Genomic DNA, 26930 nt, shown 5'->3' on the forward strand with positions numbered 1-26930 from the left:
AAAGAGTTAAAAGACACGAGGCTCAGGACAGCTGACTTTCTTTAGGAACTCCTACAGTTTCAGTCACTTATCAAAAAAGGATTTATATTTCTGAAGTAGGGTTCTGTACTTCCTCCCTCTTTCTGAAGCGATCCACTTCTCTGCCAGACTGCGATGAAAAGGGCCCTCCCTCGCCCATCGCAAGCCAATGCTGAAGTCATCCTGTTATTCTTTTTCACCTTGCGCACATGTTGAGGCTTCTCTGTGGAAGTCTTGCCGAGACAAACATCTCTTATTGTCTCTTGTTCCTCTTTGCTCATGAGGCCTTTTCTTAATCCCAGGTTTCTTTTGCACATAGTTCAAGCAAGAACGTTTCTGGGATTTCAGTGAGGGGGGATCCATACACGTAGGCAATGCTGTTTTCCAACTGCACGTGGCCATCTGTTAAAGCCAGAAGTCATTTCTATGAAGAGGGTATTGGAAAGAGCTCCGAGGAGAAGGTCTTGCTCACCTCTTGTTTGAAAGCTCACCTGCTGTGTCAAACTACAGCTGAGCAAAGCACAGTAAGGTAGGGAAGACAGGCCTGTTTCACACCACAGTAGGGTTTGGTGGGTTGCTGCTTTTGGCAGGTGGATGTGGAACCAGCCACAGGGTGATTTGGCTGCAAGAGACTCCTCCCTCTTGCCTGCACTGCTAGAGAAATGCTGGAAAGGCTTGGCGTCGCTCACAGTACTTCTCCCTGGTGGAAGTGAGGTAGAGGCTACCTCTCCTCTCTATTTTAGGTAACATTCATCCTTGAGGCTGAAGTTAAGGACATAGTAAGGGACTGTCCAGATTTTTTACCTGCTGGTATGCATTCTGGGCTGATCTGTGCATGTCAAGGCACTGAAGAGCATACACAGCTGCAGAGGGACTCCCGCAGCCACCTCCCCTTGCCTGACCAGGTCACTTCTATGTATCTAGCCTGTCCTCCCAGTAACAAAAGCGTCTTTCATAAATGGGCATCACCATCATTTGCCCGGAGGAGGTAGAACTCACAGACAACCTGAACTCCATGCAGCAAAGACATGATGAGCACTGCAGGCTTCAGACCACTCCCAAGATCAGTTCAGATAGGACACAGGTGTAGCCACAAGCTTTCCTTGTTGGGAAGGAGAGAAAACTGGATAGCTGTATGTTATGTATTTTTGGGGTTGTTAGAATGATGTGAATAAAGTGAAGCAAGATTAAGAGGTGTATTAGGTTGTCAGGAAGAGTTTCCCACTGAGCTCCTGGGAGGTGCTGAGCCCCCGAGGACTCCATGCAGAGGCTGGAATTTGCAGCCACAAATGGCACTGTTTTTCTGTGCAAGGCTGAGCTATCAGGGAAGGTATCAGTGCAGCCTGTTGCTACTGATACTGCGAGCAGAAGACAGAAACAGTGGATCTTTTGTTTATCAGCTCTCCACAGTGTACAGGCCCTTTGAGAATAATAAGCCACCTTTCTGCAGCTCTTGTATAGTGCAATGCAACATTTGCATTGCTAAGCTGAATCTGCAATCACCTGGTATCAGGGAGTTAAAATGGTGCTGATAAGAAAAACGTCAGTACAAGAAAGTTCTGAAGAGAACAGCGCAAGACTAAGTTAAACCAGAGAGGATGTGTTTTTCCTAATAAATGCAAGTTACTTTGGGCTGGTCTTCACATCTCAGATTTGCTACTGGTATTATGGGAATCGTATTGCCTCATCACAGGGCTCATGTGGAGCTGTGCTTACTCATGCTTGCAAAGCACTTCAAGATCAGAGAGGGCAGGGTCTGTAAAACCTTAAAAGAATATTTTGTTACCATTATTATTTGACCGCAGCAATGGGGAAATATCCTTTAAAAATGCTTCAGTTCATTAGTTCATGACGATCTTTTAGTAGCTGTAAGTTTAGCGGAGAACCCAAAAGCAAAAACTAGCAAGCTGCAAGGTAGCAGGTTCAGACTTCATACACCGCAGTACGGGCCTATTTTTTTGCCTCACCGTAGCTGGTGCTTACTTTTAATACTGTCTTTATTCCCAAGGTAACAAGTAGATGCAGAGGTAAAGTCAATGCAAATGAATCTGGGACTCACCCTAAAACATCTGTCTCCCAAAATGTTACCCTCTGGCCCACATCCCGAGTTGCTATTCTCCCTGCATAAGCTTTTGGGGTCTCATTAGCACACTGGGCAAGTCTATACAGCAAAAGGTTGTTAGAGATCCTGAGGTAGCTTTGAGGAAACTGGCTTGTCTACATGGTACATTGCAACGCCATGCACGGATGTAGCTTAGATCCCAGAGGCAATATAGCTGTGTCTGTATAGCAAAGCACCCACGCTAATTAGCCTTGCCCCTGAGGATGCTGCAGGAATGGAGCTAATTAGGTATGCTGAGAGGCACCCCTGTTAATTAGCCCAGGGAGAACACAACAACACTAACAGAGCTTCCGATCATGGCATTAGCTGAGGGATCTCTACAGCGTACTTGGCTGTCTAGCATAGCTGAGCCCACAGGCTCTTTTGAGCAGCAACCTAAGAACCTAAATATCTTCTTTCAATCCAGTCTCACCATCTGACTCTGCTTTTGCAAGTATTCATAGTTTTGTTGTTTTTTCTTTTTTTCTTGGTGGTAGGAAAATTAAGTAAATAAATAGATTCGAAAGAATGAAGAAAAAAGCCAGTATAAACCGCACTACAATAATCTAGTAATATACATGTTATTAAATTCAGCTACAGGTAGCGACAGGCCTGCAGGGAAGCACTGGATATTCCTAACCCATCTTGATAAAAGGCATGCTTTGGCTAGTGGTGCGTGTTTTGCAAGCAGTGTATCTCCAAAGGTACTGTTAACTCAAGCCAACACAGCCATAAATACAGACTATGGTATATTAAGTTGTAATCATGCAAGATTTTCCATTACAAGTTCAGGGATGAATGAAATCATTTAGGCAGAGGACCACACCTAGGAAAGATGGAGCTCCCGAGAGAGAGGAGTTTTGTTCCCTTCCTATTTCCCTGGTTGCACCACACAGGGGAACGGGACTGTTCTGGCCAGTCCTTCTGCCTCCCTCTCTCCATCTGACCACCGGCTCAACAAGCGTCACTCTCGGTGGCTTTGCACGGCAAACCTAAGACTCTCCCCACCGCCATCTGTCCTGGCTGCCAACACTAAGCAACGTACGCAGTTATACCTTGAACTTTCACAGGGTGCTATACAACAGCGCTGGGGTAAATAACAGTCTGTCTCCACTACAGCCAGCACAGATACGAGGACAGTGATGGGACTACTGTTACGGAGCGCTTCCACATGCCGCTCCAACCACCATATTGTAGGTACACGTAAAAACGCTAAGTTAAAATGCCTTTCAGAAAGAAAATGTGCATGCTTCTTGTCATTCCGGGAGGGGTTTTTTTTATGGTTCTTGTTTTTGCAAAACAGATCACAGTTATTTCCAGTTATCTTCCAGACGCGTGCATAAGAGCCCCCAGTTTTTCCCACAGTTTTCAGAAAAAACTTTTTGCACGTGGGTAACTTCTGAATAGGACCTAAGCCCTTAAGTTCTGGTTTGAGTTCGCTATCATGCTGCAAAAATGCACAGTGAAGTTTTAAATCACCCTCAAGAGCTTATAATGTGGAGCTGCTGGAACATTTGAGACAACCAAAATTTTTAAGAAAGTGGATGTTATGAAATAATAAATACCAGAGAAGACAGAGGTTTCTTCTGGAATGAAAGTGGTTCCAGTAGACACAATACTTAGGCTTCTGTTAAAGATGGTTACGTTTTAGGTGTATAAAAGCAAAAAAATTTCAGGGTCTTATCTTTTAGGTTCCCAAGAATTTACTATTTAGGATGGCGGGTGGAAGGGAGTGTAATATGTCTGAAAAATCAAAGTTCAGTATTTAATCATTACTTTGTAAGCTTTAGAAAAAAATAATCTTAAAAGTATGGTTTCTGTTTACATAGCTTTATGATACTTGTCAAAATAATATAGTGTGCTATAGCATTTACTAATGCACACTGGGATATCTCGCGCAACCTTGACTTTACAACAGGGGTTCTGGATGTACACCAGACGCACAAAATAGTCATTAACTTGATATGATATGAGAAAGGTGTTGAAGTGAATAACTTATATAGTAGTAATAGTGGTTCTGTCTATGGACATTTTATCTTGCTCTTGAACAGCAAAAAAAATACGTTAACGTGCCTTGTCTCCAGGCAAGTTTAGAGTGACCTAGAGACTTCTCAGTTTCAGAGTTCAAAATCTGCCCCTCCATTTATACTTGGCCAGTGCTCAGACCAAAGCTGCGATACATCACATCGTCTTACAGACATCTAGAAAATAGAAGAAACTAAAATTATAGGCAGGAGCATCTCCTGACTCTATAAAATGTGCCAAAATAATGAAAATACCCCAACTCTCTTTCCAACTGTATAAATAACTCAGATCTTCAGCTTTACTGCCAGAGCTTGGCTAATACTCTTCAGTTTCTCCATCCAGTTTTACATTTACCAATAACTATTTTCCCCTCTTCTATCTATCCAAAACAAAACCTGAAGCACAAAGGTTATCAACTTCCAAAACCTCTTGTTTTGTTATGGTCTTGACAGACCCATAAGGTCTCTGTCAATGAACAACAGCTCATGATTCATTCTCATTATACTGGCACATAAATCTTCTGAGCGACCAGGGAAACGGGAAGCTTGCTACCCTCATAACATTCCTCGCGTGCCTGCTGGAGGCGTTGTGTCTATACATTGCCCATGATTCCCAGAAACACAGAGCTGAGAATAATTCAAGATACATAACAAGGAATAGGAGGGAAGGATGACCTGCATACAGACTTTGTCAAAAAGTCCTCAAAACTAATTGCTTGAGGCGGTTAGCAAAAGAATTAAAAAAACTGTGATGGTTATCAGTCTTATTTCTCAAAGGCTGACTAGCCTTAGTATAATTTTGCACACCATCAAAAAAAAAAAAAAAATTGGTTAACACTAGAGCTGAGGCTCATAATTTTATTCAATTTGGAAGCCCTTAAAGATTTTCTAATGGAGGTGCTACGTGGACAACAGCTTCACGTTTCATGAGTTACCCTGCACTGACCTCTTCCCACAATCCACAGAAACAAGAGGTCCAGCAGTTGATGGAGCTACAAAGTCATCTGTGAGAGAGAAAGACTAATCGGGTGAGCAGCAGCACGTCTGGGGTGCAAACACGGCATTTCCCAAAACCAGCACGCTTCAGATCTGCCTGACGTGTCCGTACAGACATAGCCTATTTCTTTGGTACAAAGGAAGAGCTGCCATTTCATATAAAAAAAAAAAAATAAACATGTGTCTGCCATCCAAACTCCTAGAATTATAAATAGTTTGAGTGACAAATACTTCTGTCACAGTGTTCAGGATACCTTCAAAAGATATCCCTAGCACTGTATGTGATTAACCATTGCCTGGCAGAGTTCACCCTTATAAATATATTCTGGATAAGCTTGTTGGTTTGAACAAGAATTTGTATGTCTGTGTCTAAAGGAAGAAGAGAAGCAGCAGGAAGGGAGGTTGTGTCAGTCACTCATGCACTTTTCAGGCTGACTGGTATAGCTTGATATCTGTGCTTTGACAGTAGTATAAGAGCATTAAATTCTTAAACGTTGTGTACTACGTTGCTTAACAGGTTTTATCACAGAAAAAATGAGTAGTCTCAATGAATGGAGTTTCATAAAGGATAATGTTAAAAAAAAAATTAATGCTATCTATGCAAATAATGTCTAAGTTTCTTGTTTCCCACCCCTCCCAAGCACCTTGGTACCTTAGAAATAAATTATAGTCAAAGGGTTATTAAAATAAAATTTAAAAAAAAAAAAACCAAACAAAAACCAAAAACCTGAAGTCAATCTCAAACCACAAGACAAAGCAAACTGTACTGCAGTCTATTTTCAGACCTCCTCAATGTTATTCATATTCTAGTTGTCAAACAACCATGCACCTCTCAGCCGTCTTCTTCCCTGAAATCCTGCTATGGTGTTTTCCACAGACATATTAAATTATTTCCTCTTCGATATGTTAAGGGGGAAAAAAAAAAAAAAAAACCAAACCGAAAAGCAAACCACCCTAAAGTCATATGTGTTTCCTTTTAAGAAAAAGGCTCTCCCCAGTTGAACTTAGTAAGGAGAATAGTCCTCTGTTAATGAAGTCATGCTGCGATTTCAGAAATACCTAGGTTAGAAAGCAGTAGTATCGGTAGCAATGTCATTGTCACACAAGGCAGAAACATTCCTTCTATCCCTTTTTTAATTCCAGCCTTCCTGGGACAGCATTTCAACCTGTACAAACCAGATTCTTTGCTAAATTTATAACTACGTTGAGAAACACGTCACTTCAGAGAAGTACAAGGAAAGCTGTGCAAAATACGGAGGTTTAAATGCTCTTTCAAAAATATTTGTTGTCATTCTGACCCAACTGGAAGAAAAAGGGACATGAAAGGTTTGCAGTAGCAGCTTGCCTCGGTTGGTAGAGCCTGAATATGGGATTTTGCCTGGTTTATTTTAAGTCTGAGCAGCTAGCAGCTGGAGTATGTCCCACATGCTAACACTTGGAATTCCCCAAGGAGAAGGTTTGTTTCAAATGTAGCATCGGCCCTCCAAAGCTGGTCGTCCTTCTGCTTTATTAACTTTACATACTTCATCACTGCCTCAAGCCTGGATGATAACGCACATATTCTGAGCGATCGAATCTCCTCACCTACTTCATATTGAACTGTTTTTTGATTTAAAGGCAATCTACTAACAACATCTACTTGCACACACATACACACCCCGGCCAGATACTGAACAGTCTTGCAGACTTACACAGCAGCTGTGACAACAACTGATGTCACCTCCTTTGCAGAAATTTCCACAAGCGTCTTCCAAAGGCCAAGTTAAACGAGATAGAGCTTATCAGTTTCTTTAAAGTGCTCTGGATGAGACCAGTCCATGTGACCCCCTTCCTGGCCGCGGGGGTGTGGTATGTCACAGCTCCTCTATCAGCTGGCAGACGGTGCTGGGAGATATGAGACAGCAGAAAAGTAGTAGTAACAACATCGCCCGGACCGCCAAAGATGGAACGAATACGCTGAGTAACCTCAGTGTGCGCGCACGCACTTTCCGAAAACAGGTGGAGGGTTTTCAGCCCTGACTTCTGCTTGCACATCCCACTCGGCACAGATGGGTGGTAATGTTGCCAGCTACATGGTGGAAAGGCTATGGTTCGTTAGCGTCGTATTAACGCCTTTAGCAGTGAGTTGCAATTTTTTTTTTTTTTCTTCCCAGAGTTTCCCCCTCTTTTGGATATTCTGTGAATAAAAAAGAAATTACTAGCAGGCATATTTTTCCAAAAGCAATTCTTTAAAATGAATTCCCTGCCTCTGTTCTTGCATCAGAAATATTGGAGAATTTCAGAATTTTCCTCATTTTTAAACTGCTGCAACTACTGGATGTTTCAGGTTTCCTGCACTGCCTTTAATTATGATTAAATGATCAGTTGCAAAGAGTTGATTTTTAAAGCTTTCACAATGATTAATTTTATTCAAAGTATTAACTAGCCAATAACATATTAACAAAAGCATATATTTAAACATTTACAAAATGTTTAAATAATTTAATGCTTCATCCTTGCTAGGACAAAAAGGCACCTTACTTGCAGTACTTTAAAAACTTAGCCATGCTACTGGACATTGCATTCAGAAAGCCTGCAGTTTTCACCCCAGAGCTCTCCCAGTTTCCATACATGGGCCTGTTAGCCCAGAGGACAGCCTTAAACTTTTACCTCTGGCTAGTTATCACATTTTAGTCAACAGTTGTTGGTAATGTACCTTTTTTCCCTGTGAACATACCTCTTCAATTTCTGAATTTATATGCGCTTACCTCTCCTGTCACCATTCTGCTAGGTTTCATTAATAGTCTCCCTACAGTAAACATTTCTGATTTGAAAAAGCTGGAAATATGCTGAGGGGAAAAAAAAAAAGAAAGAAAAGAAATCCGCTGAATAAAGATAGACACCTTTCAGATTTTTTTTTTTTTTTTTTTTTAATGTTTCAGAAGTGAGGGGATTGCATTCCTCGCTGCAGCACAGCCATGTGCACATGCTTTTTGCAGCGCTGTACCACTGGACGTCCGGCATCAATATATTCTCCTTTGCTCTTTTTTTACCTTCAGGTTGTCATGCCAATCTGCTTCTACAAATTCATACTCTGCGTGGCTAAGAATTCACCTTCTGTGGGGACTTCTTGCACGAGCACTGTCGTAGTCACGCTAGTGCACTTGGGCATGCCCTTTGCAAATTGTGCTATTGGGGCAAGATTAACAGATTCTGGCGTACAGGAGTGCAAGGTATAAATTCTGGATCTAGCAATACACACACAAGAATTTGGTGGCAAAGATACTAATAGAAGCTGACATTCAGTCTTACCCTTCATTCTTCAGGTCCTTCTCCTAGTCCTGCTACTGAGTGTGGATTGACACAACGCACTTTTTTTTTTTTTTTAAATCAAATTTTCTGCCATTCTGCCAGATTGCTCCAGTCTTACTGCAATCTCACACCTGTTAAGAATCCCACTGGCTGGTCTAGCCAGCTCATATTGGATGAAAAAAACTAGATCACCTTTACCCATTTTTGCTCTTTCAGAGTTAAGTGTCTGCATATAGAAAATAAGCTTTCTAGGGCATGGAGAACCTCTCGTGTTTCAACTGGTTTGTGCCCAGCACAAAATTGTGGCTGGAACCTAGATGTTAATGCCATCTTAAATAATAATATTTTTTCAGGTGCTGGCCAGAGTTTTAAGAGATAGTTCCAGCAATGAGCGTATTGGAGTAGCCAAGGCACAGCTGCTTGAAACAGCAACATGCAGCAGTTATATTATATGCAATGAAAAAAGACCTCCTTCAAGAAAGCTATTGAAGACAGCTGCAGATCAGTCCTCCTCAGGCTTCATTAGCTTTTTTCATCTTCTGTAAGCCAACCCTGGGCATGACTTTAGAAGATGATTAAACCAAAGATTTGTGTGTCATTACACCCTCTCCAACTCCAGCTGCAACTTGTTATCCATGAAAGCCCCAGGATTCATGGTCCAGGATAGAAGCCTTCCTACCTCTACCATTTCCTTGGCATACTGGTTACAATCACTTCTCCCACCATCACCTATTTCTCAACTGTCTTTTGTTAAAGATCCTCAATCCTTGCTGGAACTGTATAAACAGAAGCATGGATCACCAGCCACCTAAAATCACTTGTGAGCCCTGGGCTATGGCAGATGAAAGGCCTTTCGATATTCTCCCCAGCAGGTCTTCCACAGAGATGTAATGACTTTTGTGCCCAAGTTTACTTTACTTTTATGCTGTAGGGATGCTCTAAATGGTCCTATGTACAGGGCATATATATTTATATGTAATCATGCCCATACAGATGGTGAAATGCCAGCTATGAATCAACAGAATTCATAAAGCTCTGCCAGAGGTACTCATAGCTGCGAGTTGCACACATGGGTGCCTTAAGCACTAAAAAAGGCCCTGCTTTCTTCACACCTGACCTGAAATACAGGCCCATAGCCCCTACACCTACAGAACTGACAAGCCAGCGCACGACAGCCCGTGCGCAGTGAATTTTAAATGCAGACACATGACCTCAGATTCCACTCATAAAGGGTGATCTGTACTGAAATGTTTGAGACTTACAAGTGCAAACACAGCAGCGGTACTACAGGGCTTATGTGAAAAAATAATTATTCCATGTAGAAAGGAAGTTGGCTTGCTCCGAGCAGAGGTGTTAAGAGACTACCCCAACACCAGCCCGCTTACCTGAAAATAGGAAAACGTCGAGTGACGCAGCGCTGTGTTTATTTGAGATGGGTATCATATCCCACACATGTTAAATGTCTTGCTGTGTTTTGGACTGAGGTGGTAGTTAATCTGAATGCCAGTTCTAAGAGTCATTTACTAAAAAATAAGCCTTGGACAACTGTGCTGCAATTTTAGTAATTTGGGGGCAGAGAGGCATGCAGATCGTAATATACAAATAGGGCTGAATTTAAAAGAGCAGCTTCAGAATAGACATTTTTCCCCCTTCCACTGGATTCAGGATAGTAAATAAAAGCTGTGCCTTGAATGACAGTAACAAGACAGGGACTTGGCACAGACTTGCTTCACCACAGAGATCCACCAGAGCAAGGATGAAAGTAGCAGCAACCAGAGCAGGTAAAAGGTGGAAGGATTACAAAGATCTATAGTAGAAAAGGTATTTGGGTCCCTCTCAAAGGCAGCATAACTTTTTTTCCTAAACAAGGTTTCTTCTTCTCCTCCTCCTGTCTCCGATATGTTTCAGTTGCAATCAGGGGTAATTCCCTAGCAGTGGCAAAAGTGAGAATGCTTGGGCTGACATGGCATTAGCAAATTAAGCACTGGGCCCTCAGCTGTTCTGGCTGCACCTGAGTAACATCCCCCTAGCCTCCTGTCTTCCTCCATCAGCACACATGTAGTAAGTCCCTAACCCCATCAAAATGAGTCAGGCCTGAAAATAGGGAAGACAAAAACCTATAGAAAGTGTTTAAACTAAGCCAGACCCTACTGAGAACAAAGCAGTTGCGCAGTGATGCCTGCAGGCTGGGTGGGATCCCAGTGACACTGAGGGTGTAGGAAAACCTCCCCACCTGCTTTCCCTCCAGCCAAAACTGCAATAGGCATAAACCAGAAAACACCTCACCAACAGCCATACAAATGTTAGGGTCTAGGAGTGAACCTCTGTTGATGCAAAGTAGGCAGCAGTGACCAAGGGCACGTGTTCTCCTACCAAACCCCTCATACCTCAAGGAGAAGCAGGACTGGCGTTGATGTGCAAGGCATAAAAGTCTCTATCTCCTACCTTGCATTTTAAGTACGTAGCTACTCCTGCTTGGTTCTGAAGTTCTTTTGGCTAAACTTTGCATAGGCATAGGAAAGGATAAGCTTTGTTATCTCACATTGGATACACCCTCCCTCACATTTTATTTCCAACGTAAAGGGGTTTAGAAGAGGGGCAGTGTCTAAGGTCAGACATTTGTCTCCTAAAGTAGGAAAGCAGTCACAAAGCTGCTAGGACACTCAGCAGAAGATGCTGCTAAGCTGTGAGGCAGGGGCTCCCTGGACATCCACACCTCGGTGGAAGTCCTTCCATAACTGCTTCCCTCGGGACTCTGGGTCCCTTGTTTTAGCATCTCTGCAATAACCCAGTGACATGAGATCTAGAAGAGAAAAGGAAAAAAAATGGCACTTGCATCACGTTCTATCTATGTAACTCTTACATCTGTTTCCATGAATTGACCCATCTACTTTGCTGCCAGAACTGAAACTGTCTGCACTTGAGGTAGGACTTTGCTTTTGCTCTGTTTGTGGAAATGGGGGGGCGGGGGGAGGGGGGGTTGGGTGTGTTTGGGTTTTTTGCGTTGGCTTTACATGCTCTAAAATAAGCAAGTTGCAAGGCTGCTTGCTTTATGGAGCTGCACAACATAAAGAAATAATTTCTCACCAACAGCCCAAGGCAGATCACGCAAGGTCATTTGCTAAGATGTTGGAGTGCTAATATATGGTATACATGGGCACCTTTTACATGTATTGCACACACCTACTTGCCTGGAAGCAAATCAATAACTCCCTACACCAAAGCTTGAATTTGTCTGTTCTTATTAGAGGTGGGATGGTGCCCTAGGGGGGGCCACAGGCATTCCATTAGTTGGGATCAGCGCCTAAGCAAAATGGAAAGGCTGCTAAAAATAAGCAACATTTGCTCATTGGTATAAATAACAAAAGCGAGAGAGAAAGAAAAACAGAAAGAGAACAAGACGAAAATGAAAACTGGCCCCAGACCAGGCCTTGCAGAATGACTAGTCATCTCCTCATTGCCAATTCTGTCACCATCTCCAGTATGGGCAAGATACTTTCCACTGCCAAGTGCCCTCCGCTTCTTTCCTGAGAGGACCATCACTTGCGGATTCGCAGTGGGCCTGAGCACAGGAGGTAGCTCCCACAGCACCCATGCCTTTCCCTAGGAGTTTCAGGGCTTGGGCATATTGAAACAAGGATGCAGCACTTTGCAGGCCAGCACACAATGCCAGTGTGATCCCTGCAAGTAGCTTGCGAAGCAAGTATTTGGTTTACCTCTGTTTTGTTTATAAAGGGAATTATGGGGGCGGGGGGGGGGGGAGGGAAGGGTTGTACTTCCATAAAGCTATCATCATTTAAAACTTTATCCTTTCTTTATTAAAATATAAATAACTTTTAGATTCCCATTTTTCTAACAGACTTCCCTAGCAAATAGTTCCCAGAGCACATTTGGCTGCCTATTCTCAAGCACTAAAGTTGAGAAAGCTAAGAAGCGCCTATCTATATTTGGAGGAAAATAAGACGACTAAGCTAATTAAAAATTCACCCTTGCCCTGTATTCCCAAAAGCACTGTACACCCCCATGGCACCAGACATTTCAGGGTGGGATGCCTTTTTATACAACTGGAGAGTTTAAAGCCAAGTATGCTTCTGGTTACTTTTCATTTTAAGCTCTTGTTAATAAAAAGGAATAATAATTGGGAACCAGCTCCCAAGTAGCACACTCAATTTTTCCTCTGCTTCTATTTCATGTATTCTATCGTAGTAAAGCACACACACACACACACACAAAAAATCTATTAGCCCTACAATTAAACAAATAATGGTATTAACAACTCCCACTCGCCGCCTTAAGCAGGTTTAGCTGGGAGAGCTGAAGCAGCTGTCTCTGTCCTGTGTCTCTGCCAGAGGTCACCATCCTGCAGCGGGATCAGCTGATCCTCCTGGATAAACTCCTGAGCAAGTGCAGTCTACAGGCTGCAGCATTAACATAAACCACCTCCAATTTCAGTTTACTCTGGCAGTAACCTCCTAGAGAAATAAAAGGGAGGAAACCTAAGGCTGGTAACTGTTTCATCTCTTAGTATCAGATAAATCCACCTTTGATTACATTTCAAAGCCCTAAAAAATGGAACAGTCAAGAGGTTTATAATAATGTCCTGGCTTGCCATGAATTAACGTGAATTCTCGTAATGAAAAAGGTCACTAGCATAATCATTGAAACACGCTGCTAAAATAAGAGCTAAGAAAGGCCCTCTAAAGTTTATCCAGGTATGTGCAGACTTTAAACATTTTCAAAAATAGCTATAACTGCTAACTCTATGAAATGAAGCTATTTCCAAGCCAAACCTAAGACAAGGGCAAATTTGGGTATCTCCACGTGGCTCCAACACGCGTCAATAGTTAAACTATCTTAGCTACAATATGAATTCTCAAACAGCAGAAAGACGAGCAGAGGACAAGGTTCCTGCTCCAGTGAGGTGTTTTTTCATGTCAGACCAACAGCTGACTGGCACAAAAGCTATCGGTGTCTCTTTGGCACCCGAAGTGGAGATACAAATACTTATAGTGGATTTGCTTACTGGTAACTATAGAGAAAACAGCAGGTGATTACAGTTAAGTTTCTGGTGCACGCTTTTCACACTGTCAAATTCACACAGAACAGAGAAAGATGTTGGTTTTTTGAGTAATGGTGTGAATGATTAACGGTGCTAAACAGTAGGTACGCCTTGAAAGCAGGAAAATAATACAAAAGGAGTTCCACAGTCTCCATAGCATGGGGAGTGTGTGCAACAAGAAAAGATTAAAAAAATGAGGGCAAGATTTATTATGCTTAATCTAGAGGGTGATGCTGAGGAGTTTGAGCCTGGGAGACAGGGGAAGACTGAAACAATGAAGAACTTTCAAAAGGAGAATGATTTGTGATATCTGGAAGGGTTTTGCTTTACAATGCTTGAACCACACTTACGTGGCTGCAATACCACAAAGTCCTGGTATAGGTGCATTGCGCTGAGATGAGAGCATCTTCTGTTGTGGGTTTCACCACACTTGTCCTGCCTCCTACGTATGGTTTGCGCTGATACAGCTCCAGCTAGCCCCAAGACATCAAACCCTGACACAACCACCTCGCGCGCCCCTCTCGTGCCGCCTTTCCAAACAACACCGGCAAGCCCTTTTCCTCTCGGTCACATCTGGAACTCCGAGCTCTTCCCCACAGCCAAGGTAAATTCAGAGCAGGTACAGCTGTACAGAGACGAGCAGGATCTGGTGGTGTCTGACGTGTAAACCCTGCCCGAAGTCAGCCTCTAAAACTGCCACGCTACGTTTTCAGGACTATCTTTTCTTAAACCATCCAGAAAGACCGCACGTACGAGAGGGAGTGTGACACGGCGGGGCTCGAGGCACACGTGGGCAAGGGCAGGCGGGGAGCCAGCCAGCTCCCTGCAGGCAGGGCAGCCAGCCCCGCTCCAGCCCAGCGCAGCTCTCCCTGCTATTCCTGTCACCCGCCGCTCCGCAGAGGCCCTGCCAGCCCGCGGAGGAGGGCACAGGCACGTGATAAGGATAAGCGGGAACCGAAACGAGATGTCACCAAATTAATTTCCCTTCGCGTGACCCCTGCACTAGATTTTCTGGCATTTCAAAAGGCACAAAGAGAAACCCACTGGAGTAAGCAGGGCCCTGCGTCAGCAAAACACTTCATTTCTCACCTGAAATGGCCAGGCTGGCAGAGCCGCGAAGGTAAGGATTACTCACTGTTTCCAAGAACGGTACCGTGTGTTTAAGAGGTGGCTACAATGGGGCAGAGAGAGCATCCATCTCATTTTCCATTCTTCCTTCTTTAAAATAACTTCAAATGCACAATGAAGATCTGAAAGCTGCCTTTTTCTGCTCCCCCAAAAAAATCAGTACAGGGAGAGGGAGCCCACTCATTTCTTACCAGGCAACACATCTACTATGAAACACTCTGTGGATGACCAAAGATGATGGCATCATCACAAGCATCACAAAAGTAAAATCTGAACAAGAATAAGATTTATCTTCAGCTTGCCTAATGGAAGCAGTTCAAACAAAGAAAAAAATCTTGACAGTTGTATTCAGTTAAGAATTGAGGAAGGTCTGAAAATACATTTAAAAATGAAGGTCACCAAGGCTGACCTTCTGTATTGTTCAGCCAATGAAATTTCCTCCGCTTACACTTTTGTCCATGGTTTTTACTTGCTGCAACTTTTTTATTAAATATTTCAGCCAACAAAAGGAAATGGCAAAACCAGAAAGGAGACAAGACATTCTTTTTCAAGGAAAGTGGAAACTAATTTAGCAAAGTGGGTCAAAGGAAATGCTGAAAAATACAAATCCATCCTACAGTTTAACTTAAGCCAGAAAGTACTGGTCTACACATAGTTTTTGTAGCACTTAATAGATAGCTCAAATTTGGTTTAGAAATTGAGAGAGGAAAAAACAGATCACCTAATGTGGATAAATAGGCCAGAATTTGGGACTTGGGAAAAGGCTATACTAGTAAAATAATATAGGGGCAAACACGTGTATGTTCCAAAGATCATATGAGTCCCTTTCCAGCAAGAAAGACCTGTGCTGAGAAAAGCAGGAGCCCGTTATTCCTTTATCCACTAAAGGTGCACGTTAAAGAGAGGTACCTGATGGGAGGGGGCTGGAGGTCAAGAGAAGCTCCACTGACAAACCATCTCCCTTGCTGAGGGAGGGAGGAGGACGGTGGCTTTAGTTGCATTACGAGGGAGCAAAGCAACGGAAGCAGCCTTCCCTCACAGTGGGATTAAGAGAGACTGGAAAGCGACGGAATTGTGCATCTGTGTAGTCAAAGCAGCCAAACCGGGAGACAAGAAGCGTAACAGACAGGTACCAGAAGGAAGGAGGGGAAGAGAGTTGAGGGCGTGGAACAGGGATCGTCTAGTCCAGGAGCATACCACTTGGAAAGGTTCCCACTGGCTACGAGCATCACCACCTACTTCCAGGGTGGCTGTTTTGAGCCAGGCTCTTCTGGGGAGCTCTGCGAGCAGCAGTAGGTGCACTGGAGAGGCGGGGAGGTTTCATCACAGGCCATTTTGTTGAACTCTCTGACACTCCATGGCCATGTCTTACAACAGATTTCTCCCTGACAAAAAGTGAGAAAAAGTTTACAGTAAGTAAAACCTTTGATGGGAAACCACAAGTGTTGAGGAGACTTGTTTGCAGCCGTCAGACTTGTGCTCTATTTTACGCCTGCAAATGCAAAGTAAATGAGAAGTGATTTGGCAATGGCATGAAGAGGCTGTCCCCCTGAAACTCCAACCTTTCCCTTAGTTCCAGGCCATGCCATGCCTCCTATTTTACTTTCAAACAGCTAACTGGCAGAGAAATCCATGATGTAAGCTAGTAACTACACAAAATTAGCTCTAGCCAACTGTAAATTCATTTGTTCTTTCTATTTGCAGTCTGTCCTTTGCTGAAACATAGAACTTGGTACAAGTCAGCATATTTCACCACATTTAAAATTATAACAACAAGGGCAAAAGCACAAAGAAAAATATCACTAGTGCAAAAGATGAACAAAAAATCCAGCCTAGGGACAATCATGGCATTAGAGGAATTTAGCACGCCTGAACTACTTTACTGCCACCTTTCATTTTCTACTTCTAGTCTAGCCTTTTATTTAAAAAATTGTAATCTCTTCCCATGAATGATATAAAAAAAAAAAACCAAACCACACACCACACCAAACAACCAGCCCACCAAACTAACCATTCTTCACGTTGATTTGTGGAATAAGACTTCTTCTGCAAGCTTTAAGTACCTCTGTACGATTAATAGCAAAATAAACACCACTTGCCAAATCAATCCGCACTAATCTCATCTAACAGCACCTAACCACTCTCTGTGTTTCCCTATTGTTATACCCCTATGGAATGATTTTGCTAGCCCTCCCCTAAATCCATTGCTTCCTGCACCTCCTGCATCTCAAAGGCATGCAAATGAATCCTTAACAGCTTTTCCCCCTTCTTTGACACATACACTTTTTTTTTTTTTTTTAACAGGCTAGAAACAAACACACATGTATTTATTTACATTGTGATAGTCTCCAAAAGCTCCATCCAGTGCTGTGGTTAAAGCAAACAACCAATCAGCAAGGCAAGTCCAGAGTTCAAGCGGCAGCAATCAATGCGCTGAACTCCTACGCTGGCAAACTTCGGCGTGCAGGTACCCACCAGAGAAGCACTCACCAGACTCCAGCACCACTGCAAGGTATAAATGCTTCCTCTGCTAAATTGGTTGGCATTTTGAAGTATGGGAATGTATTTCCTCTTAAGTAGGGTTTCTACCCTTTGCGTTGCCATAAAAACTGGTTTCTATCAACGTATACGAGCTATGGCGATAACTAGGCACAACCCTTATTCCCAGTCAGTTAAATCTACGCGGGTAGGTCAAGCATTATTAGAACAAAGCCAGCAAACATGCAGCCAAATGGAAGTACAGTTTCTTGGCTTTGATAAGATTAAAAAAATAAATACATAAAAATCAAGGGCAGTATTTTCAAGCATAAGGGCAAACAATAGGCCCCTAAATCTGTACTGGGACACACTAATTAAAGCCCCATCCCTCTTTAGGAATCCGTTTCAGTTAAATAGGGTCATTTTGGTTTAATAAGATCTATTTTGGTTAAATGCCAGGTGACCTACCCACGAAGCGGTCTGCAAACTTTTAACAGCAGAGGACAGCACGTAGCTCCACCAGGATTGCCCACCACAGGGAACTTTGGGGCTGTCACTGTTGACTGAGACGTACTTGTGTCCCCTTGCGACGCAATTACTCTGAGCAGGCACAAAAAAGGGTTTGTTATTTGTCGCTCTTGCCAGCACTGCCTCTGGCAAAACTTACTGCAATAATCAGCCTACACAGCTTACCCTGCTCCGTAAAGCGCATCCCTACGTCTGTCTGAGTCGCCTTTTCTTCCTAGTTGTGTGATACAGCTTCTGAAAACGCATCACTTCAGGACAGAATAAAAACCAAAGAGCAAGGCTGGCTCTAGCACAGACAAGAGAGGACTGCCCCTCCTTGTCTCCACATCATCACACTTGGCTGTAAAAGGTGATGGTCAAAACAAGCAAGAGCTGTCAAGAGTTAGTTTTTCCATGGGGTTTACCTAGTGGGAATCTTTAAGAAAATAAATCCAGGCTTCAGGTGAGGATGCCAAAGTGTGTCAGTGATGTTAGGCAGGGGTCACTGAAGTGCCCTTTCCACACCTAAAAGAATTTAAGTTTGCATTTGTATTGGAGGAGGGAGAAGGTAGGAAATTCACAGCTTAAAATAGACATTATTCCCAAATTTTGGGGCCAGGAGACATCTACCAGCTGAATACAAAAGAACTCTCCCCTTCCCTACTCAACCAAAAGAGACATTCCAGGAAAAGTGGGTACCTCCAGGTGTTCTCCTGAACCACCTGCAAATATCCCAGCATATTTAGGCTGAGCTTAACCAGGTAACTGGCAGCAAGAATCATCCTGCTCTTGCAAGCAATTCATTGTGTGGCCTTAAATAAATCACTTGCACATGATCAGCACTAAAGAAGAAGAAAGTTTTCTGACCCTTTTCTTTTAATGTATAGAGGCATTATATGAAAACAGGCAGAGGTATTGGCTGTCAGCCAGGGAGAAAAAAAAAAAAAAAAAAAGAAAAAAAAGTTGACGTTTCTTTATTTCTAGGAAATCTTAACTTTTTTATTTTCGTAAAGAGATTTTTAAATGGGATCGCTGTACCACAAAAGACCGCTGCAAGTGAGAAAGGGGAATTGTCAGTTGGATGTGGTGATGGATATTAGGGTGTTATTCCAAAATAACACAAATGTCTGAGAAAATACTTGAAGAAAATCTTTCATTAGAGAAAATTAGGGATTGTCATAGCTTAGAGAAAGAAGAGAAACAGCCATCAAAGAGCTTGACCAGAAAATGTAATGTTCTCCCTGGCCTTTGAAGGTCACCTTTATTTTTGGTGAGATTCTCCCTCTGCAGAAGAGGTGAGCAAACAAAAATGCATCACATTCATCTGCTGATCTTCTGTACAGAGCTAAGTTTCCCGTGAGGTTCCCTGGTTTTTCCTTTCACTTACCAGCTGTTGATGCTTCTCTGCATGTCCAGAAACCAACTGATTTTATCAGTAAAATGGGTACACGTCTATAACCTGATCTAATTAGTAAAAGATGACTCTACCTGTAGATCTGCTTTTAGGAACTGCTGTCTGAACTAGGCAGCACCAAGGATGGATTAAAAAACCCTGGGTGAAGTGCAAGGCACAGCTGGATCAGAAAATGAAACTGGATTTTCTGGGGCCCCTTTCCTGACACCCCCAGCACTGTGCTCATGCCCTACAGACACACCGAGCTGCAGGACAAAGCACAGTTGGCAGCTAATTTGGATTTGGCCATTTCACACTTGCAAGCCAGGGATTCAAAGCCAAAATACCCGGACCCCCCTCCTACTTTCCAACACAGAAACAATTTAAAACAGATCTAACACCTATGTAGTACTGATTCGGTTATCTTCAAAATCCCATTGTTCTGTTTAAAGAGCATATCCTCCTAGAATAGCCTCCTTTTGATAAACAACTCCTTCTGCATGTCAGCCAAACAGCAGTTTTGGGCTTTATCACAAGTGGACCAGCAGCAGAAACAGTGTGTGGTGAAGCGGGGGAGGAGGGGGTTTTAGCTGAAAATAGAGTTCATTGTCAGCTGGACTTTAGACTCAGGTTTTTAAATAGGTTTTGGAATGTGGATATGAAGCAGTTAAAAGAACCCTACCTCCAGCCCTTAAAGGAAGAAACCTCTTATTCACATGCTGAAAAGTATATTAGGACCTCAGGTAATGGGGTTGTCTGCATATTGTACACAAAAGTTTCTTGTATAAGAAGGTCAAAATATACAGGAAACAAAATACTAATTTCTCAGGAAGCAAACAAACAAAAAACCCCTTTCTTAAATAGAAATACACAACTCCAAAGAACCCAGTTTAAAAAAAAAAGTTTCAAAAAAGGGATGATGAAATTTAAATGCTTATTGAAAAAAACATAGTAAGTTATACAATTTTTAAGAGTTGCGTAGGCCAGAGATTTCTGTGCCTTCTACACGATTTGTAGGAAATGAATAGAGGTGCTACAAATGTTTGACATTTTTTTACACTCCAGATAGGTATTTGGGGGAACATGACCATTTCTGAAGTGCTTACTTTATGAAAAACATTAACTCTTTTCAGTAAAATATCATTGGCATGAATTTATAATGACACTACAGTTTGATTGCATATTTTACTTCCGATATCCACTCACCATGGCTGAAAATGGTTTTACTTCTTCAATTCTCAGGATTAGTGGGTATGTGAATGTGACACATGCCCTCTAAAATATGTCACAAGAAAACTTTGTGTGTTGCTTAAGAGCAAGCTATCCTAGGAAAGCTGATCCTTGAAAAGCTGATACAACTGATTCTAGTAACCATCAGCACATGTGTGAAATAGTAAAATGGAAAAAAATACACACCCAAAGACAAAAATAATGACCAAAGGAAAACACAGGCTAAATACCATTTATAGTCTACCTTCTAGAAACCATGCAACTCCTGCAATATCCATGCCTTTTGCTAGCAACTGCATAAAAAGTTCCTGTAGTTAGAGAGGAGGCAGTATTCCTACCCGTAGTCTTATGTTAAAAAATACTCTTAGGTCAACAAGCCGCCAGGGGAACCACATCACTTTGTTCTAAAATGTTTGCTGAAAAGCCATAAGTGGCCTAAACAACATAAACTTCAACATCTTCAGCAGTGCTATCTCCTGTCAGGGCTAACTGACAGAACACCCAGGCCATGGCGTGACCCCGGCTTGCACAAACAGGCTAGACCTCGGATAAGACGGTTGAATTCGGAAAACACTGGCGGCCGGTGCTGCCTGGTTTCTAGGCTTCCCACAGATAGAGCATCTGGGCAGCGTTAACTGTGGCATCCTGTAAACACCGGCTGGATGATAACGGAGTATAGCGCAGGCAGCAAAGTGACTGTGTAAGACTGTTTTCTGTGGTAATCAGATGGCACAGCCAAATGTTGTGCCTGTGGAAATGAGCTCTGGAAGTAGTTAAAGAAGTGTTTACAGCACAGTCTGCAACAGATAAGGGGACAAGATGCTCTTCAAAAGTCAGGAAAATCTATCTGAGCATAAGGTTTTTTTCTCCTGTTCAACACCAGGAGCCACAGACACCCCAAACGCAACTTCAGACGGGAAATCGGACTGGCTTTTCGGCAGATTGCCAGTGTTAGGGGCTAGCACCACTGGGCAAAGTCTTGGTCCACTAATGTCACATGGCAAAGCTCCCCACTGGTCAAAGAGGTGACAGAGGTTCTCAAAAAATCTTACATACAAGGCAATAAACTTCTCAGGTCTTGTCTTGGTTATTTACATAGGCCAACCAGCCTATATGCGCATACATGTGTGCAAATCATCAAATGAGATGGGAAAAACATGAATATAATTGTTGTGCAATTGACAGGAAGGAAGTAAGGTTGATTTCTTTTTACTAATGAGTTTTTTCTGTATCTTGGTGGCAAATGTAAAAGATTGCCTCAGTTGTATTTTCTAAAGAAATACAAGTTCGTTCTACTCATTCAAGGCTCCATACTGAGAAACGAGCAGCAGCAAGGATTCACAATTGCTGAACTGATCTTCCTCCCATTTATAATCATCTAACTTCCTCGTAAAAGCTACAGGAATCTGCTGCTGCTGCAGAACAACAACTGCTTTAAATCGGCTGTGGCTAGCCTTCGCTGCAGTTCGGCGGTTAAATGGGGGAGGATGACTCCTTCATACCAGCCGTCTCCAGAAGCTCTACCTGGACTGTTGACGAGCACACACACAACGTGAGACCCCAGCCTGTGCAGCTCACTGACATCTCATGAGTTATAAAAAAGATGCATCAAAGGAAAATAAGTAACTCTTATAAATGCAACAATAGTTTATGCTTCTAAAACCCTAGAAATCTGCTTATTAAAGCAAGGACACTTGGCATTTTATGTTCATCTCAGATTCAATTGCAAGAAAAGAGATACAAAGGATCTGATCTTACTGAGATTGTTTTCATGACTTTGGGGTTTGGGCAGGGGTTTTTGTTTGGGTGCTGGGTAGGGTTTTTTTCGAAACTGAAATAACCTACATTCACATAAAGCATATGGTTGTTCTCCATGTAAAGACAGATAAATGCTTTCCATCTTTTAAAGTCAGCTACAACTGAAAGGAGCTTAGAGACCAAAAAAGGAAAAACAGCAATAGGTTTCTTTTTAAAGAAAAATGATAGATTTACCTAGTAAAGGGAAGATTTAAATATAAGGACTTTGAGCAGCATTGCTGGAAAAAAAACAAAAAACAGTCCATTCATTCATGCTATCATGCTGCAGACAGAAAAACATGCATGTAGCAAGTATGTCCAGCTATGTCATTGAGGAAAACTAATACTGTGTTATGGAATTAAAGAGAGATGAAAATTAGCTGCAAACTAAAGGTGGGGTGGAACAGAGTCCCATTTTGGACCTAGGGCTCTGACAGCACGCTTTAAATATTCAGAATACAGGTTCAGGATCATCAGGATTGCTGTGAAGGGAATCTAGGTTCAATTAAATGACACCGAACTTTAAGGAAATCAAATCATACTGCAGAAATGTAGAGGCCCATCAGATAGCAGAGGGGGTGTTACAGCAAAGAGAGTCCCCTGTTCTCAATGCTCCTTGGTGCAGCTTCTACAAAATAAACATTTTTCTCCCACTTTCCCTTACTTTTCTTTTTAACAAATTTGCAAACGCTTATGAAAAGAAAACAGAGACGAGATTGCATCTGGTTTGTCTATGGCGCCATTTGTTGCTATAGGGAGACTGCTTGGAAAAGGTGATGAGTGGTAAGTTGGCGAATGATATTAATAGAGAAACAATAGAAAAATTGCTCTCAGCGCTGTGCTTAACCCTTTAGCATTCTCATTTTGGTTTCTCCCTCTTCTTCAGGAGGCCCAAGCAGAGGATAATGATTGCATCTCCCTGCACAAGCTGCTAGTTGTTTTCCCCTCCAAAACATTAGCATTTTTCTCCTTTTCACTTCCATCAGCACTGTGTATGTAAAAACATTTTTGGAAGCAGGGGGGAAGCAGCCCTCTGAAATGTTCTATTTTTCCATTTCAGGTCCTTAAGCAGAACTGAAAAACATTTCAGACTTTAATAAGAAGGATGATTTGTACCTTCAGCACAAGTCAGACACCACCAAATGCATTTTTTCTTGAAGTTATAGGTGGAGAATGCATAGGTTTAAATGAAAAACTCCACCACTGACACCCACCAAGCAAGCAGAGAGCTGAAATATGCAAACCACTAAGTACTTATTGTAAACACATAAACTGTGTCGAATGCAAAGAGCATCCCTTCAAGAGCCTTTAATAAAGAAAAAAAGGCCACATAGAAATGATTTGCAGTTTCCCCAATGAGCACATCAATTTACTTAATTAAATATTGCTTTCAAAGTTTCAGTCACAATAGCTCTTGTCCCTTGCCAGTCACAATAAGAAAGATACATTGAACAAGGATGTCAGCTGAACACTAGCATTGATGTTAATGCCAACTGCCCAAAGCCTGGCCAAGTCGCTGACGTTTACAGTGAGGACGCCCTCGTTTTCAGCTCTTTTTAAGGCTTTGTCAAAGTACTGAAATTCTAGGAGCTCATTTTTGTGCATTTTGCAGAGACATTATATTTTCAAACAGGACAAGATCCATCTACCATGCTGAGTTTTTTTTTAATGGGAATTGTTTGTGTTGCTAATTATTTTTATCTTCATTGCTGACTACCAGATTTTGGTCCCACATTTTGTTTCATTAGATTTAAGCTCACTTTGCAAGTGCATTCATATTTTAATTCAGCTTAAAAAAATATCTTCCCTCCCCAAAAATGCCAGTCATTCTCTGAAATGAATCTCAGATCCCTATAGCATGACATCTACATTTTTTTCTTGGTTTTTCATTTCTGCATAGGACATGGGAATGCAGATGTATTCCACTAAGTAAATTTCTGTAGTTTTGCCTGCATCCTCAAGTAACTCCAGCCTGCTAATTTTTAGTAGAAGAAATAATTGTTTTCTCCTTCACCTAAAAGCTATGTTTCTAAGTAAGGGAAGAATCCAAGAACAAAATCAGTTTTGAGCAACAGTGTCATTCTGCAGTTCCCTGAGCATCAGGTTTGAAAGGTAAGATCATACGAAGAGCAGCAAGAACAGTGAACACATACCTCCTCCCACCCCGCTTGCTTCTTTTTAATTTTCGGTGATAGAGGCATAAAAACCAGCAATAAGATTTTCCCAGTGGCACTGGAGGCAACACTTGATAAACCCACCTATGGAACCTGTTCGGTTACCAGCAGGCTCAACATCGACTTCCATTCCTCCGAAACAGAAATTGCATCGATGACAATTCTTGCAAGCGGGTGCCTTAGCCCAGACTCTTGGTGGGGCTGTCTTGGTCCTTGTGGACTTTTAAGGTGAGATGCACAAATAGTTGGTCACTGATCTTGCCTAATCATTCCCTTCGTTGTCAACTTCTTTCCAGAAGCAACAGTGTTTTAACTTTGACGTGCTGAAGACATGCGGATAAGACTCACACCTTCTCAAAATTAAGTGAATGGAATTTTGACATTTTCCCCTAGACATTCTCAAAATCCGCTCTTGCGCTGTCATTCTGTCCAAAGTCAAATGTACGGTGACCATACACAAAGTACAAAACACCTTGTCCTTCTGAAGTTATATACAAGGGCTCCTCCTTTATTTCTTTTTTTTAAGATACCTTTAGTTAATCCTATTTTAATGCTTAATATCAGACAAGTGAGCTTATTATTTGCTTGGGCATATACCAAATTATTTTATATTGTACAGTCTAATCCATATTTGGAAATTTGTATTTTAGGACATATTACTTGTAACTCTTAAAGAGAAGTGACCTCCTAAAAAGCACAATGTGTCAAGACTCTTTTATAGTCAATTATATTTTAGTGTAACACGAACACAGATCATACCCAATAATAACCCAGCATTTTTAAAAAGGAGTTAAAAAAAATCCCAAATCTAGTCCTGAATTCCTATGATGCACACGTAGGGCTTTAAAACGGTATTTTCACTCATCTGAAGCAACAGCTTATCCTCGCAGCCTTATTATCTGCCTTGGAGTTACTCTTTTAAGCAGAGTTAAAGACTTGGATTCCAAAAGTTTAATCTAAATGCCATCTCAGGCTTTGAACAAATGTCACTGTGGTATATAGCCATGGGAGGGGAAGGAAAAAAACCTAAATCTGAACTGTCACTCTTCAGACCTACTGTCATCAGGAGGAGCAGAGGGCACCAAACACCTCATAAGCCTGAGTTCTGCATTTTAATTTAATTACAACTGTAATTTTACTCAGAAAACAAAAAACAATAACTGAATGTCTTCTTCATGATTCCCTAGTGCATAAGTTGCACGTTGCATGTCCTCTCCATTGCTTTGTCCAGGCCTCCAAAGCCTTAGAGAGACTGTTACACCATTTCTTGAGGCATTTGTCCCAAAGTTTCAATGGCAAACCAAATAAGAGGCAGAGAATAAAAGAGACTTTAACAGCAGAGGGTGATTCTCTCTGTTGTGTAACTACACAGCTTGAAATTATAATGAAATTAGTCATACAGAAAAAGAGCAAACTTCTAAATCATATCACATGTAAAAATGCTTCATATTCTTAAAGAACTCCTTGTATCCCAGTGAATTCATGAGCCAGTTTCAAGTGACTCCCATCACAAGATTTTGCCCACAACATGAACAAATGTGGGAATGAAGGACCAAGCGTTAAGTCTTTGAACTTACAGGTGTGAGCTTAGTGCCTTCAGCATTATGAGTACCACCTGCTAGGTATATTGGGGTCTCTCTAGTGCTGCATTTTTGCCACTTCTCTGCAATGCTGGCTAACATCTGACTGATATGATATATTACAAGAAGAAACAGAAATAATTCTTATCCTGATGGCCCAGTATGCTGGTTTGGGCTGGGACAGAGTTACTTTTCTTCATAGTAGCTAGTATGGGGCCATGTTTTGGATTTGTGCTAGACACAGTGTTGGGATGTTTTAGTTGCTGCTGAGCAGGGCTTACACAGAGTCAAGGCCTTTTCTGCTTCTCACCCCACCAGCGAGGAGGCTGGGGATGCACAAGAAGTTGGGAGGGGGTACAGCCAGGACAGCCGACCCCAACTGACCCAAGGGATATCCTATACCATATGACATGACACTCAGCACATAAAGCTGAGGGAAGAAGGAAGGGGGAAGACATTCAGAGTGATGGTGTTTGTCTTCCCAAGTCACCGTTATGTGTGATGGAGCCCTGCTTCCCTGGAGAGGGCTGAGCCCCTGCCTGCTGGTGGGAAGGAAGGAACAAATCCCTTGTTTTGTTTGCTTGTGCACACGGCTTTTGCTTTACCTATTAAACCATCTTTATCTCAACCCACAAGTTTTCTCACTTTTACTCTTTTGATTCTCTCCCCCATCCCACTGGGGGGAGTGAGCAAGTGGCTGTGTGGGGCTTAGCTGCCAGCTGGGGTTAAACCACGACACCCAGCTAACATACCCAGCGCTCAAATCAGTCTTTCGCATCTAGAGTTCCTTTATTTTTTTCTGCCAACATCTATGAGATTATAAAACCATCTCTATGTTTTTCTTTTATAAGGAAAATCTTTCCATAAGTCATCAAATCAGCTTTTTTTCTCCCCCGAGATCTACACGCAGCCCAACAGATCCTAACATCTGGCACTGCACCGTTTAATCAATCCTGGAAAACTGCCCTTCACCACTGCGCACTGAAAGAGAGAACGACGAACAGCCTTTATTCAATATACAGCAATTGGTCACTATTACTTACTTAAAAAGTCTTTCACATGCTGCAAACACTGTTCACCTGCAATGTGACTGCACTGGGTAATGTGCTGGAAAGCAGCAGCTCTAGATGCACAGTTGCGGAGAAAGAAGAGAG

The 26930-nt window shown here is 42.2% G+C and overlaps 2 long non-coding RNA genes across 6 annotated transcripts in view; one reads left to right on the forward strand and one right to left on the reverse strand.

The window, feature by feature from the left end:
* The window catches only part of LOC118452561, a 59198-nt gene extending 52286 nt beyond the window's left edge, over positions 1 to 6912 (reverse strand). Inside the window, exon 1 of one of the 3 annotated variants that reach the window (XR_004842373.1) lies at positions 6831 to 6912. This is a non-coding gene — a long non-coding RNA (uncharacterized LOC118452561). Of the gene's footprint in view, positions 1 to 6796 lie in introns of all 3 variants that reach the window. The other 2 variants (XR_004842374.1, XR_004842375.1) reach the window with 2 other exon arrangements.
* A 261-nt stretch (positions 6913 to 7173) lies between these two features.
* On the forward strand, positions 7174 to 23066 carry LOC118452562. Of its 3 annotated transcripts, none has more exons than XR_004842376.1 (5): positions 7174 to 7259; positions 8178 to 8351; positions 8445 to 11355; positions 16922 to 17129; positions 17555 to 23066. It is a non-coding gene; the product is annotated as an uncharacterized LOC118452562 (long non-coding RNA). The 3 variants fall into 3 exon arrangements; XR_004842377.1 differs by having other exon boundaries at positions 8784 to 11355; XR_004842378.1 differs by lacking the exon at positions 8178 to 8351 and having other exon boundaries at positions 7177 to 7259; positions 8784 to 11355.
* Positions 23067 to 26930: the final 3864 nt, after the last annotated feature.

This window comes from Egretta garzetta, unplaced genomic scaffold, assembly GCF_000687185.1.
Source record: "Egretta garzetta isolate BGI_Z169 unplaced genomic scaffold, ASM68718v1 scaffold166, whole genome shotgun sequence".
Taxonomy (NCBI): Eukaryota; Metazoa; Chordata; class Aves; order Pelecaniformes; family Ardeidae; genus Egretta; species Egretta garzetta.